This window comes from Lepisosteus platostomus, chromosome 9 (genome assembly GCF_059453375.1).
Source record: "Lepisosteus platostomus isolate fLepPlt1 chromosome 9, fLepPlt1.hap1, whole genome shotgun sequence".
NCBI classification, from domain to species: domain Eukaryota; kingdom Metazoa; phylum Chordata; class Actinopteri; order Semionotiformes; family Lepisosteidae; genus Lepisosteus; species Lepisosteus platostomus.
This window is the reverse complement of record NC_142619.1, coordinates 43,128,543-43,144,141: the sequence shown is the minus strand read 5'-3', so window position 1 is coordinate 43,144,141 and position 15,599 is coordinate 43,128,543.

The window sequence follows — 15,599 nt, the reverse complement described above, 5'->3', positions numbered from 1 at the left end:
CAGCCTTTGTAACCCCTCATCTGGCCAGAATCCTGAATACAGTTCCGTGTTCTGAGCTCAATAAGCTTCTATTGCTTTATTTGTCATTTTGTGTTGTCTGTTGGCCTTGTTACTTTATTCTTAATGCCTCCAACCTCACCCATGGCTGCTGATGTCCTTGCAGTCGCATCCCATCCTGCAAAGTGCTCAACTCATCATCACAGCATCAGTCTTTCAATCAGATGGTGTCCAAGAACTGGTATCTGATGTTCTGAGTTGAGCTTTTTTTTAGGGGGAGGAACTGATTCACTTATTTCTTTTAGTCAGTTTTTATCAACCTTTTTGATTTAGAAACTGATTCTGTGTTTAAATTTCATAAATCATCTTAAAGGCTACATTTAGATGCCGTCTGTCTGGAATAAGACATTTATGTACAGTATTTCTGCAGTGGTGAGATGGGGATAGTCTTGCTGTTCTTCAGAGATTTAATTTACCATTTGTTCCCTCAGCCATGTGAGTCATCGCCAGATTTGCACTTAAGTGCATCTTGCAAAGTCACATACCATACAGTAGGGTTTATCTGAAGTGTATCAAGAGCTGTCTTAAAATGTTTATGCACTTCTTCTTGAATAACTGAAGTGAAAAAATGATTTTTAATCTCCTAAGGAAAAAAGTAAATCCTGTTGAAATCAAAGTAAAGAGAGCATTTGTCCATACAGTATTGTCATACTGTACCACATTTGTAATAATTAAGATCAAAACAGTGCTGTGTAGATTGTACAGTAAATTGTAAAATGTGAAAATAATTTACAAATAAAATTGAAAAAATGTGATTTAATAGTATGTATACATTTTTATATGTATAAAACCAAATTCAAATGGTAGCTGTTTTATCTCTTATATTTCTTGTTCTGGATCACAGTTTGGTTGAAAAGCTCTTATCTTACTTTAATCAATATAACACAGCACCATGTTTCTCATCCCTTTGCCAGACCATGACATCAGGCCCTGAATCAATGCTGACCAGTCCTTGCCATATATCTTTTATTACCGATTCAGTTTTATTCCTGCTATGAATTTCTTTATAGCCTAAGCAGTTCTGAAAGAATGAAGACCTTAAGAAGCTGGTCCCGGATTCAAAACAGGTTGGACCACCAGCATAGAAAACTAATTACTAATGTAGTACATACTGTACAGTAGAGGATTTCACAATCGATTAATTGTGAATCAGTATGTCTATGTACTGTAAAACACACATTACATTTTAAAAAACTTAACTAATAAGTGTAACATATTTGTGACATGTTAGGAATTCCTTAGCTTTTGAACAATAATCAGTCTTACAAGGTTAAAGTATATTTCACTTATATAATATTTCCTTAATCTTTTTATTGCTAATAATGAGGGGGGAAAACACAGGATCTATTATTAACATCAGTTTCTAGATGTAACAGTACAGAATGTGCTTGTGCTTTAGTGAAAAAGGTGAAGTGACACAGTGAGAAGTTTTTCCAATGGGACTTTGCTGTAATGTACATTGTCCTTTTATCAGTATAGATACAAAATCATAGGTATTTTCAATGGAGATGCTCATTTCATTTTGTTCTTGTGTGAAGTACTCAGCTAAGACCTCCAAAAAACCATTTTAATATCTTGTGTTCACTAGGCCTCCAAATGGGACCATATAATAATTTTTCAACATGAATCTACTGTAGGTCTGATTTGAGAAGAAACATTTTATCTTTCTCAGAAGATTTATCTTGGTCAAGACCCCTCCTCCTAGGTCAATAAGCAGGGGAAAAGTATTATTCCTCCTCCTGTTCCATCTATGACTCTTGGGAATGCTCTTCCATCTCAAAGGAGAGCATGACTGAAATAATTGGTGCATACACCAATAATGTCTGACCACTGGTGACTGTATTCCTGTTAAATAAGTTGCTTCTCCAGCTGCCTCATATTGTTATTATCAATCAGAAACATTATGGATATGTGGCAGTAACAACCCAGTCTTACTTTCATATCCAGTATACTGACAGAATGAGATGCTATGACCCTACAATGTCTGGTGACCACTAAGCCACTAGACTAGACTCAGGGGTTCCTAAGATTTTTGTAGGATCCTGCTAAAATGTTCTACTTGAAGGTTAGAAATCGGGAGCTTAAATGAGCAGATCTCAGGGAAAGACACACATATGATTAAAAATAGTGCTCTTTATTTTAAAGTGAGGCAAAAGCACACCAAAATACAAACAGAAGCCTTGCTCTTCTTCTGGAAGCCTCAGCTTCCTGGTTTTAAATGTCACCTGACCAATTGTCTTCCACCAATCGACCAACCAGGCAGCTGAGGATGGCAGGTCATTTCCCATGGCCTGCTGGGGCCAGTGAACCTACTAGTCAAACCTACTGCTCTCTTACAGATGCACTATGAAAATACAAATAAACTGTAAATATACCATATCATATGATCTGTGGCTGGCAAGCTTACAGTCCCCTGTCTCCAGGGTAAGTAGTGCCATGAAAACGTGATTGGGACAGCTGGAAGTGCCACCTTCCCCCCCATAACGGGTTATTACCTCATCAGCACCAATGACTGGACGATGCCAATGACTGGACGATGTTATCAGCAACCTTTTTGTTCTGCATGACTGTGCAGTGCATCCCCCTTTCAGTGACTGGATTCCTCTGCCTGTTTAAAGATGCAACATTCTCCAGATCTGCACTGCATCATATCAATGTTGTTATTTGTATATATAATAAAACGTTAGTTAAGCAAACCATTCTCCAGACTCAGATGAACTAGTCTAGCTCTAATTATCATTACCCTTACATTTAATAGAGTAGCTCTCAGTAGTTACAATTACTGCGCTTAGCTTTGTCATTCTATTATGGATGGGTGCTCCATTGGTGATTTTCTAGTCAAATTTGTACTCCTGTCTTTAGTTACTGTTTGAAGAGTATTGCTAATGGCCAATGAATAGCAACTCATGTTTCCTTAATTGGTAGAATCTCAGACCCTAGAAATTTATCTCAAGTTCTTCTAGCATGTTTAATACTTCTTCCTCTTCTGTGTTAATACCATAGCAGAGGTTCTCAAACTGTGGTACGCGTACCGGCAGTGGTACGTGGAGTGCCGCCAAGTGGTACGCCAAATGACCCTGGAACTGTGTCGTGTGCGCTGAAAAATCTGGACGGGTTTTCATATTTTGTATTTTAATACGTGTCGAATACGCAGCCTACGTACTACGATACAGTGCGCGCTAATACTTCAGTGGCCACAAGAGATACTCTGTAATTCTATACTACTTTATAGGAATGCGTGCTACGGATGCAAGTGACCAATTGTATTTAAGAAAAGCTACTGTATCTCCAGCAAATAGGGAGAAAGGAGAATGTGCGTGATTTTGGAACAATGCCAACGTTGTAAACACAGGAATGCATAGAAATACGTGCTACGAACGCAGGTCATCTTGTGAGCACACGAAAGAGTGATAACAGAAAAATATTTAAGAACTGTTCTAATTTGAGAAAAATACACCGAGCGTCTCTGTGTTTCGCTCCCATGCGCATTAAATAAAAACGTTAAATAAATACGGAAATAAAAACAGAAACGCGGAAAAATGCAAGCTTGCGTATTGCTAAAGCAGGTAAGCTACACTATTTTTGAAGAACCTTATTTACCGTTGGCAAAAGAGCTGACACGTATTATGTGTAGAGAAAAAGCTGCTAAACAGCTCGACCTGCTGCCCCCCTCCCCCTGAAAGACACAGTCATTCATAGAATTATTGAAATGAAGGATTATATCAAAAGTACACTGATAGAGCGCGTTAAGATGAGCAGATGTTTTTCACTGCAATTAGATGAGTCTGTAGTCGATTTGGCCAATTTGCTCGTTTACGTTAGATACGAGTTTGAGGGCATGTCCCATGAAGACTTTCTGTTCTGTAAACCGCTACCAACAGGAACTACAGGAGAGCACATATTTCAGCTTCTGAACGAATTTATCGAAGAGAATGGCTTCGACTGCATAAAATGCGTCTGAGTTTGTACAGACGGTGCTAGAGCAATGACAAGCCGACACAGCGGTGTAGTTGCACGAATTAGAGAGGTTGCTCCAGAAATTAATGTACGCATTATAACATCCACCGCGAGACCTTTGCCGTCAAGAAAATGCCTGACGATTTAATATCTGTTAGACTCTGTTGTGAATTGTATCAAGGCTCGAAAAATTAATTCACATCTGCTTTGCTCAACTAAACAGGCTCACCCCTCTCACTGAAATGGTGCTTTTTTATTAGTTGTTGTTAATGTTTTTTTTTCTGTAAAACACTTTGAGAAGCCACCTTTAAAGGCGCTATATCAAATAAAGTGTATTATTATAATATTTATTATATGTATGTGTGAGTGTGTGTGCACGCGCGCTCATGTTGGTCATTAAAAATTTCTGGGGTTCCTATGAGATGATGACTTGTAGGTGGTACTTGGATGCTTTGGTTGGATTAGGGGTGGTACTTGGTCCAAAAAGTTTGAGAACCACTGCCATATAGTATAGAACTTTACCTTTCCTCAGTCTGAGGCATATTGTTCATTTATTGAAGATTGATTTGGTAAAGACCTGAATAAAGAGGTCATTTCATACTTTAAAATGTGCCTTTCATAATCCAAACGTTTCTCATTATACTGTATATCAGTAACTGGTAAAGTATATGTCCCATTTATTCCAATAACAGACTTTTTAATTAATCTCAATTTTAAATTGCAGTGAAAATGGTTCTTTAATTGCTTGGCTTATTCATTAATTAACCCAATTATATGATCAAAAGCTGATTTTCCAAATAACTACACTGTAAGAGATTGGAATTTTATTAGGCATTCACTAGGTCCTATGAAATTGAATAATTTAGTACCTTACTTATTTTATGCATGTGTTCTGCATAAGTACATGTAAATATGGACATGTGACATGCACACAATTCTCTTCAGTCATGAAAAAGATTCAATCCATTACTATGCTAGTATTCTCAAAGGCTAGCTTTTCTTTTTTAAAGTATTTATTAAATAATGACCACAAAAGTAGCATAACGCTAAGCAAAAACATTGAAAGCCTAGTTTGAAAGAGCTAACATATTATATTAAAATACACCTTCTTACAGGTATATCAGAGCTTGTTTCTGCCAACTTCAAGTTGGAATGTTTTATTCTGATTAAGCATTTACTAAAGGACAGGTTCAAGGATATGGACAAAACACTTCAATTATGCTGATAGGTAAGAAGAAAAAATGTGTAATAATTAATTAATATCATAATGGTCAAGGAAAAACCTTGAAGTACTTAAGTAGAAAATGATGAATGGTGCACTTCAAATTAAGAAATAAAGATGTACACAGAAAAAAGTACCAGAAATGTAACAACAGATGCAGAGCATAAAAAAACAAGTACTCTTGAATGTGTCATTAGATTGCCAATATTAATATTATGGGGATATGGGCAGAAAATGACCTTGGAGAGAAGTGTAGAGAGCAAAACTAAAGCAATATACATATGTCATCTATGACTAATTCAACAAGAATATGGCTTTTACAGATACTGGGATTTTAATTAATTGCTCTTCCTATGATTAATGGATCATTTTAGCATTTTGTTCATTCCTGCCGAATTACACTCAAATTGCAACACTTTAAGCACAAATATGATTATACTCAATTATAAAATAAAAAGACAGGTCCAGTGCTCATAACACATTCATCCAAACATCTCATACTGTAGCTATTGCTTGAAGAATCTAATCGATGCTCTTGAAGAGGTACTGTACAAAACAGATACTGCAGAGCACTGGGAAGTCAAATGTCAACATACTGTAGATGAGTACACATGGAGTCACTTTTGGGATTTAGAGAACTGTATGTGTACTGTAAGGAGAATTGGAGGCTGGCAAGGAGTTGAAGATGCAAGATTACAAGTTCAATGAAAGAAACCATGCATTTAATTCTGTAGAAAAACAAACAATTCCGTTATTGTATTCCTGCTTATCATGATTCATGTTTTACAAATAACCGTTGCTGCTATTTTTGTGAATCCTCACAATATATACACACACAATACAATACGGTGGAATTCAACCTTAAAAAGTGTTTAATACATTTAATTTAATATAAATTCAATGGCATATTCAGTAATTGGCAGTAGGTAGATACTTGAATAATTATATTGATGTTGCAAATAATGTCTGAGTTTTTACTGGTAGGTTATTTGAAACATATTGTACAGATACAATAGTCAATCAAGATCAACATTTGCAATAACTGAACTGTTTTAAGAGAAGACCTCATTTGCAGAGAAAATAAAATAAATGATGCTTTCATACTACATGAGTAGATATACTGTAATATAAACTCATGTGCATAAACAATGCACTCTTAACATTTAGTTAATTAATATGATAAATTTAGACTACATTGAGTAAAAAAAAGTTACAAGCTAGAAAAAAATTAAGATATTTACCATTAACAATTTTATTAATTCTGTTTTGGTTTGCCAATAATTGATTGTTATACCCACTGTGGTGTCTCCGGGGGATAGTTTATGTAAACGAAGGTCGTACTTACACCACACTTTACTGTCCTCCGATCCGTGGCGTTTCTTCCAACACCTGTCTTCCGAATACAGTCCGTAATCCGTTCCCTTAGTCCAGATTCGTTCCGAGTTCCAAAAGTTCGTAATAAAGACAATCCGCGATGTATCCTAAACCAGTGTCCGTAATCCAAAATCATAAACCTTTCTCCTTGCAGTCGTTCGTTAGCCCGATGCTTAACATCCACCTCTTTCCACTCTTTTCCTCCGAAACGCATTCACCTTACCGGCTTCCGCGCCGTTCACTGCCTCTGGGCCACTTATATTCCGGTTCCTGATGCGTCTCAGCTGTGTCTCGTTGTTCGCCATCTTGCTAAGGTCAATCTCTAGCATTTTCAGTGTTTCATTTCGGAAATACCTGTTAGAGATGACCCTTCCCCGGGTCCTCTTACACCACCTAATTTGGAACAGAGACTTGTATGGTTTCCCTTTATGGCTTGTAATTGCAAACCCATGAACTGCACTGAAATCATGATTTTTTTTAAATAACATCACTATTAGAATTGTACATTTCTGAGTATATATTGTTTTGCCATATGAATGGCACAGGTTCTAGGCAAGCGCCAAGCACAGAAGCACCCTACAACCCCCACACACAAGATTTTAAGGGAATAATAATCTTTTATTTAAACAAGTCTTGTATGATGGCAAAAGTAAGCAAAAAAACAGCCCACACTTGGGGAAAATAGAGCTCTTCACATAGCACTACAGGAAGAGTACTTGGACATGACCCTACCTCTCAGTCTAAGCTGGAGAGGAAAACAATGGCCACAGTGTGGCACTCCAGCTGGTGCTGGGGAAAAATAATAGCAACATATTGCCCTTTTAGCCAGAATTGGAGAAAAAGAATACAAACCTTCAGACAAGGAACAGATTCAGGCTGTGCTGGCTGAAGGCTGGGACATCTGACAGAATTCCTCCTTAGACTCAGCTTCTTGTCAACACCATCCTCTCTGCTCTATGGTCCATTTATACTGTCTAGAGCAGGATGTGCAGCTGATACTGCTCCAGTGATTACTGGTGTCCTGTCATCCAGACTGTTATCTGCTGCCATCTTGGGCAGGGCAAAGCTTCAGAAAAAAAGTAGCCACTTCCAGCTCCGTATTTCTCATTTGGTATTAAGAGTTTGTTTTTATTACCTGCATGAAATTCCCTGCCCCTGTCTACGTCATACTGCATAGCATCAGCCTGGTGTTTGAGAAAGATTTGCATCACAGTTTTATTAAATTTAATACTAGCAAATACAGAGTTTCTAAATAAAGGAATACCAATAGATAGATAGATACTTTATTGATCCCGTGAGGGAAATTGCAAGTGTTCTCTGAAATTATGCAATACATAATTATTCAAACATGCATGAATAAATGCTTAACATGAGCCATGGCCCAAAGTAATTTGATAAGACTATCCATATGTTATTCCATATTGAAATTATTTACTGTTAAATAATCTTGGTGTAATTTCAGCTGACCTACCACTAGAGGTCATAAAGACTTCTATTGTTTTTGCACATACAGTAGGTGCACTTGTGGTGCATTGACTGATTAATTAGTGTAGGTAATAGGTGAAGACTGAAAGCTTAAAGAGGTTAAATTAGATAAGTTTGGTATATAAAGGCACTCATGGTGGTAGCTGGTGTTGGGTTGGTCTAAACTAAGACTTACAGTATTTTGTGTATAAAGAAGATTTGGTTAAATAAAGTGTCCTAACCCCATTACTTTGCTGTCCATTGGGATTTCTGTTTGCTAAGACCTCATGAGCTGCCTGTGTAGAGGAAGGCATGCCACATTTGAAGGCTTCTATGGGATCAGTTTTGAAAGAAACTGAGGAAAAAATTAAAGGAATGTAGTGCCCTTGCCCAGTGTGAGGAGGAAGCGCACCCAGTCGCTGAGGGTACTGCAAAGCAGCCTGGGAGTTGTAGGCAGGGGGAGTCCATAGGATGACCAGCAACTGACCCTGCTTATGTAAATAGACCTGTTAGCTAAAGTGTTCTCTGAAGCTTAGTGTCCCATAAGTTAAGCGTGTAGTGTATGTTAAAGAGTTACCACCCTAAAACTTTGTATGTGTTCCGTTTATCCCCTAATGTGTGTGTGAATCCTGTAGAAGAGTTCTTGTAAAAAACATTAAGGTGCTTGTGTGTCTATATTGTCTCCTCGTGTCTTTTCCTGAACAAACCCATAGTTGGGTTTACCTCAAAATGTTTTTGAAGGAAAAAAAGAGCTGCTTGACAGGAATGGAAGGAAGGGACTAGGACCATTGGTCATTTGACCATTCTCTAAGCCCATCTAGATCTGACACTTGCTAAGCAAAATCGGTTGGAGAGGGTTCTCATTACCAAAGCCATGTTTCAACATAGTCAGGGGAAAGGAAAGGAGAGAGGGAAGTAGTGCAACTAGAAAAGGAAATAGAAAACAAGTTGATCTAGTGGCGGACAAGAATAATGGAACCATAGAGAACCAATGGGTCTTCTGGTAGAATGGGGTGACTTAATGACCTTTGACATGAAAAAAACAGAGGTGTGGGAGATGCTACCTGCCACCACTCCTCTCGCTATAGTGTTCAATGGAAAGAGGAGAGAGTGTCTCCAAGGTTCCGATGACACTGCTCTCTCTACAGTCTCTCAATGATGGAGGTGGTAGTGTCCCTGAGGTGACAATAAAGTTGCTCTCCACACAGGCTCTGGTGACTCGGGTAAAGAGTGTCATGGGGACAACAGCACTGATATTCTCCCTGTAGTCTCTATCCATGGAGGAAGCAGTGGTATGGATGCTGAGGGGGATATACAGTACCTACAGTCCCCATCCTGGGGGACTCCTGTTGCCAGTGTTGCCAGGGTGAAAACTGAAATTTGTAGTCTTCAGCCTTAAACAGGAAGATCCATGCAGGAAGACGTTTAACCCTGAGGGAAGCATGGGGACTAGTCACATTTGACCTGCCATTAGCGAGGCGTGTTGTTACCCTCTCCATGTGTAAGAATAAAGGGGGGTGAGGAATGAGGCAGGGTGGCAGTAATAGAAATAGTAGTTTCAGCTGACCTGCCACGAGAGGTCCTTAGGGTCTCTATTGTTTGTACATAGGGTCACACGTGGTGCTTTAATTAGATACAGTAACTGGTGAAGGGCTGAGATCCACATTTTTACATTGGCTTAATGTAGATTAGTCTATTCATCCATTTTCTAAACACTTCATCCATTTCAGTGTTGGGAGGAGCTGGAGCCTATCTCAGTGGGCAATGGGTGCAAGGCAGGGTACGCCTGGAAGGGGATGTCACTACATCGCAGGACAGACACATAGACAAAAACATACACTCACACTCGCAGCTAGGGGTACTTTTTCCAGAAGCCTATTAGGAAACTAGAGCTCTCAGAGGAAACCCATACAAACATAAGGAGAACATACAAACCATGCAGATAGCACACTGGGTCCAGAATTCAGCCCAAGGCCTGAGTGCTGTGAGGCAGCAACGCTAACCATGGTGCCGCTGTGCTCGCTGTATAGATTAGTTTGGTATATAAGAGGCCTTGCAGCAGTAGTTGATTTGGGATTGGTTTAGAGTAAGTCTTGCTATGTGTACAAAGATTTGGCTAGTCTCTCCTTTCACAAATACTATGCTGTCCATCATGACATCCGTTTGTTCAGACCTTACAGGCCACTTAAAGGTAAGCCTGTCACAGTTAGCATAAGGGAAAAATGTAAGTAGGTTTAATTGAACATTGTACAATGCTTTGCAAACGTTTTCAGACCATTTCTCAGTTCCTATACTCTGCTGCTTTGTATCTGGAGGTCATGAGATAGTACTTTGAAGTAGCGACTTAAATTTGTTAAATACAAAACCTACTCCACACATTCAAAGCACGAAACAAAAAAAAGAAATATATAAGAAAAACAACTGTAAAAGTCACGGTGACACAAATATCCAAACCCTTTGCTGTGACAAAACCTAAATCAATTTAGGTACAGTACATAAAGTTACTTTAAAACTATCAGAGTGACCTTTGTGTCTAACAACAGACATTCACATTATATCACAATAAATAGCACCTCTCTCAGTAAGGCTCCTCAACCAGGTGGTGAATGAAGACCTGAGAAGCTTCCTAACCAATTCAGATACTGCATATAAGTTGTATGAAGGTGGCAACCAGCAGGAAGGGCCTAAAAATGTCAAAGACCCTTAACATCTCTTTGAGCATGATGAAGCCATTCATTAATGGCTATCACCCAAACAATGCCTGGATCAGTCTTTTTCTCTTTAATAATCAGTTGGGCCTGGTGAAAACTGGTTAGGGTTGCTACCATGAGGCCAACATAAGGATCCTGTGGCTGTGACAGGAGAAAATGTTCATGGATCAGAAATATCCCATAAAGGACTCTTGAGTGGTATTGAAAAAAAAAACATTTTTTTATCCTTCATGGGGTTTGCAACAAAGCACCTAACATATATTGAAAAGACAAAACAAAAGCTTTTTGGACTAAATAGAAAGTGTTAACGTAAACCCAACATAAACTGACATTGCTGACATAAACCCAGCACAGTGCTTTACTTTGTTTAAAATGTCCATTATCAAGCATGGTGGTGGCAACATTATGTTATGTGAAAATCCTCCTTAATTGACAAAGTCTAAAATAAATGCATTTTGTTTTTGTACATAATGAAGTGTTTTCAAATGCAAATGATCTCATCTCACATGAATGTAGTAACTTGAACAGAGAAAAACAATCAAAGCTAGATAAGCTCATTCATTTTTTAATTATATAAAAGAGACCAGTTTATTGTTTAGTATTATAGTTCAGGAACTTTTTCCTAATTTCAACATGAATTTTCTTGGTACAGTACTGTTACGTCCCAGTGTGTGTTTTTTCTGTTATGTCCACACTGCTGACCCTTGATTGTTCTCTCTTCCCCATTGGGCAACCATCATACCACTGTTTCAATATGATGTCATCATCAATCAGCCTCAGCCAATCAGAACTCATTTTATTCACTATATAACATGGAGGCTTTCAGGAAGAAAAGGCCTTTTGTTTGACTTCGGTCCCGTTTGGTTTTGGTTATTGCTTCGGCTTCGGCTTCGGCTTCGGCTTCGGCTTCGGCTTCGGCTTCGGCTTCGGCTTCGGCTTCGGCTTCGGCTTCGGCTTCGGCTTCGGCTTCGTTTTGCATGTGTGTGTATTTTCGTATAGCTTCGGCTTTGTTGTTTTGTTGGTTTTACGTTAGTTTCGTTTGTTTGTGTGTTCATCCTTGTTTTGTCATTACCTTGCCCCAGTGTTACATGCTCAACTTTTGTGTTCTTTTGTACCCTGCTCCTGTTGATTACTCTTGTTTTCCCTTATTTGTATTCCTGGTTCACTTGTGTTTTTGTGTGAACGTTTGTATATAAGGTTAGTTTAGGTTGTTGGGTACACTTTACACACTTAGTTGATTTTGTATTAGTACACTAGTTTAGTACGGGTGAGTGCCGTTTGTCTTGTATGGTTTTGGGTAGTCAGTGCAGGTTAGCTAGGGTGTTGAAGATGCCGAAGACCATGTGTTTCGGGTTTTCTTTTGAGCTTTCCCTCACTGTCCTAGCCAGCTCCATTTTGTTTATTTTCTTTTCTTTGGCACCACTCTAGTTCCTTACCCTTATCACGCTTCCTAGTCCCTCACCAAAACCCACCTGCTTCCAAAAGGATTATCCTAAATGTTACACCCCTTTTCCCCTAGACACTTGGGGTCGTAACAAGTACAAATTAAATTATAGAACAATAACCAGCAAACTGTAACACTACATAGTGGTGCATGCTTCCAGCAATAATGTAAAAACACATAGAATGCATTAATGATTAGTATTTCAAATATAGGGACTGTAAATATAGCTTCTGGACACAGACATAAGTTACAGTTATGGGATTTTGTCTTCTTCCTATATCACCTACTGTGTGTAAATCTGAGATTAACCTTGTTGAAACAAAGCTTGAATGATTCTCTCAAAATAATATGAAATTCAAAACAATTAGCTAAATACAAAGATACACTTGATTTTTTTTTTGTTCTATTGCCATTTTTAAAGGTTTATCAGGATCTCTCTTATGTGTCTTCTGATTAAACACCATTCATGCTGGTGACTATACTTATGACTGCTAATTCCACCTCAACATACAGCTGAAACAAATATGTTTTATTCAAATTAAAAGAGACACGTAATATACTGTACATGGGTTTTGTTTTGGAATTTCAAAAATAATTGGTCCCTTCATGGGTTTGTAATCAATAGAACTCATCAGATGCAGTGCCTTGCAAATGTATTTGCACTTCCTATGAAATTATGTAATAATAAATATACTGTACAGTATATCTAAGGGTTTAAATAACTTTAAAATAGTTTAAATAAGTTATAGCAAGTGTCAGGAAAAAATAGAGAAAAAGAGAAATATAAAAAAGAAAACTAAAATATGTTGATTATAAAAGTGTTCAGATCTGTGAGCTCAATATTGGAGACACCTTTTGCATTTACAGGTATTCTTGGGAAGGTTTCTGCCAGCTTTGCACATTGACATGTTGTAATTCTTGGCTATTCTTCTTTGAAAATGTCCTCAAGCTCTATCACGTTGCTTGCAGATTGCTTATAGACAGCAATTTTCAACTCTTTCCTCAGATTCTCAACAGGATTCAAGTCAGAATTTTCTGGTCCAATTAAATTATTGGCCTTGTATTTCAATGTCATGTGATTTTCAGTCCTAGTTTTCAGCCTGAAGCAGGTTTTCATTTAAGATTTACCAGCATTTTGCACCACCTATGTTCTTGTCAGTCTTGACAAGCTTCCCAGTATCCAATGAAAAGCAGATACAAAACATAATCCTACCACCACCATGCTTGACAGTAGGAATGGTGTTGACTGAGTAAATGCACTGTTGGTTTGTATGAGATGTAGAACTTTGCATTCAGACCAAAATGTTTCTGTTTTATCCTGCTGGACCACAAAACCTTTTGCCACATTTGTGCAGACCAAATTTTGGATATGAGATTTCTTTTTCAGTTCCACAAGCCCCCTTTATGGAATGACTGGGATATTTTTGACCCATGAGCAACCAAGGCTCCTTTCTCAATCACTGAACTCTGTAACTCTTTTAAAGTTGCTGTTAGACTTACTGTGGCATCTCTAAATAGTTTCACTTGGTTCTACAAAGTGTCTGGTTGCTGTTCACTTTTTAATGATTCAGTACAGTATGCACAAAGAGATACTCAAGGTTTTTCTTTGTATCTTCATGCAGAGTTGTTTAGGAAGGTTTTTGATTTTCATAGTTAAGTCCTTGTTACATTTTTCTCTCCTTGTTTCCATTGACCAAAAATCCTCCTGCACAGGCATTCGTTAATTACCACACAGCTGAGAGGTGATGTGGAATTGAGATACAGTGTTAGTTGGATATGGGTTAGTGAGTTACATATCTAACTTGTCCTCAGACTGAGTTGGGGGTCTTTAAAACAGGGTATAAATACAGCTGTCCATCTGCATACAGCCAGTTGAGCAATTAACCCCAAGCAGTTAGCTCTGCCCATCAAAGACATCAAAGGCACACTTCTGCATACTCTACACACATACAATACACAGAGACAAAAGAAACTGGAAGACTCACCAGTTGCTTGAAGAGGAATCAGACACCAGGGACTATAAAGAGAGTGCCAGCAGCCATATCACCCTGCAACTCACAACTGGCAACCCACTGAAGCTAAGCAGGTGTGAGCCTGGTCAGTACCTGGATGGGAGACCTCCTGGGAAAAACTAAGGTTGCTGCTGGAAGAGGTGTTAGTGGGGCCAGCAGGGGGCGCTCACCCTGTGGTCCATGTGGGTCCTAATGCCCCAGTATAGTGATGGGGACACTATACTGTAAACAGGCGCCGTCCTTCGGATGAGACGTAAAACCGAGGTCACACTTAGGTCCTGACTCTCTGTGGTCATTAAAAATCCCAGGGCGCTTCTCGAAAAGAGTATTCCAATTCCAAAATTCCAATTGGCCCTTACCAATCATGGCTTCCTAATACTCCCCCTCTATGAATTGGCTACATTACTCTGCTCTCCTCCCCACTGATAGCTGATGTGTGGTGAGCGTTCTGGCGCACTATGGCTGCCGTCGCATCATCCAGGTGGATGCTACACATTGGTGGTGGTGGAGGGGAGTCCCCATTACCTGTAAAGCGCTTTGAGTGGAGTGTCCAGAAAAGCGCTATATAAGTGTAAGCAATTATTATTATTATTATTAGTGAGGAAGGCTTTATTGTTTTCTTGGTCCCCACCCAAAGCTGGACTTGGAGAAAACAACAGTTCTGGGGGAGGTGGGATGACTAGGCTTATGAGAGTATGTCAAAGAACCACCATAATGCTATAAGGAGTTTCATCCTTTCTTTTGGTATGGTGGAAGTAGGCATACCTGGTCACCGAACGGAAATGGTTTTGAAGAATGATTCTACTGAAATTTTCATTTGGGACACTGGGGTTTTGGTAACTGGGGTCCATGGGATTCTTGTGCTGTTCTAGAATGTGTCTCTTGGAGGTACTTTTGTGTTATAGGTTCTGTTTGGGTAGAATGGTAGAACTGTAATTGCTAGATTGTCCTGGAAGATAAAAAGAACCTGTTGCAGGAGAAAAAGGGTCCAAGCATCCTTCTAATTTCTAGGTGGCATAGTTGGGTACTCACCATGTTATAGTAACATGTCTTGATGAAGTAAGGTTAACTTCCTATACTAACGTGGGAAGATCCAGCAACACTACCACAAAAGGTAGTTTAGTTCCATCAAAATGAATGTAATAAACAAAATATGTAGATGTATAAAGTATTTGGCATGACTTGCTTAGCTAAGTGAATGATAACCTATCCATGTGGATAAGCTGCCCAGATCCCCTTCATTATTATGAGGTGTGAGTTAGAGTTTGCTGCAAGGGTGTACTTGGTGAGGTGGGAGGTGTAAGAAAGATAACTGAACATAAATCCTAGTGCACGATATATGTATAGCACACATGTGA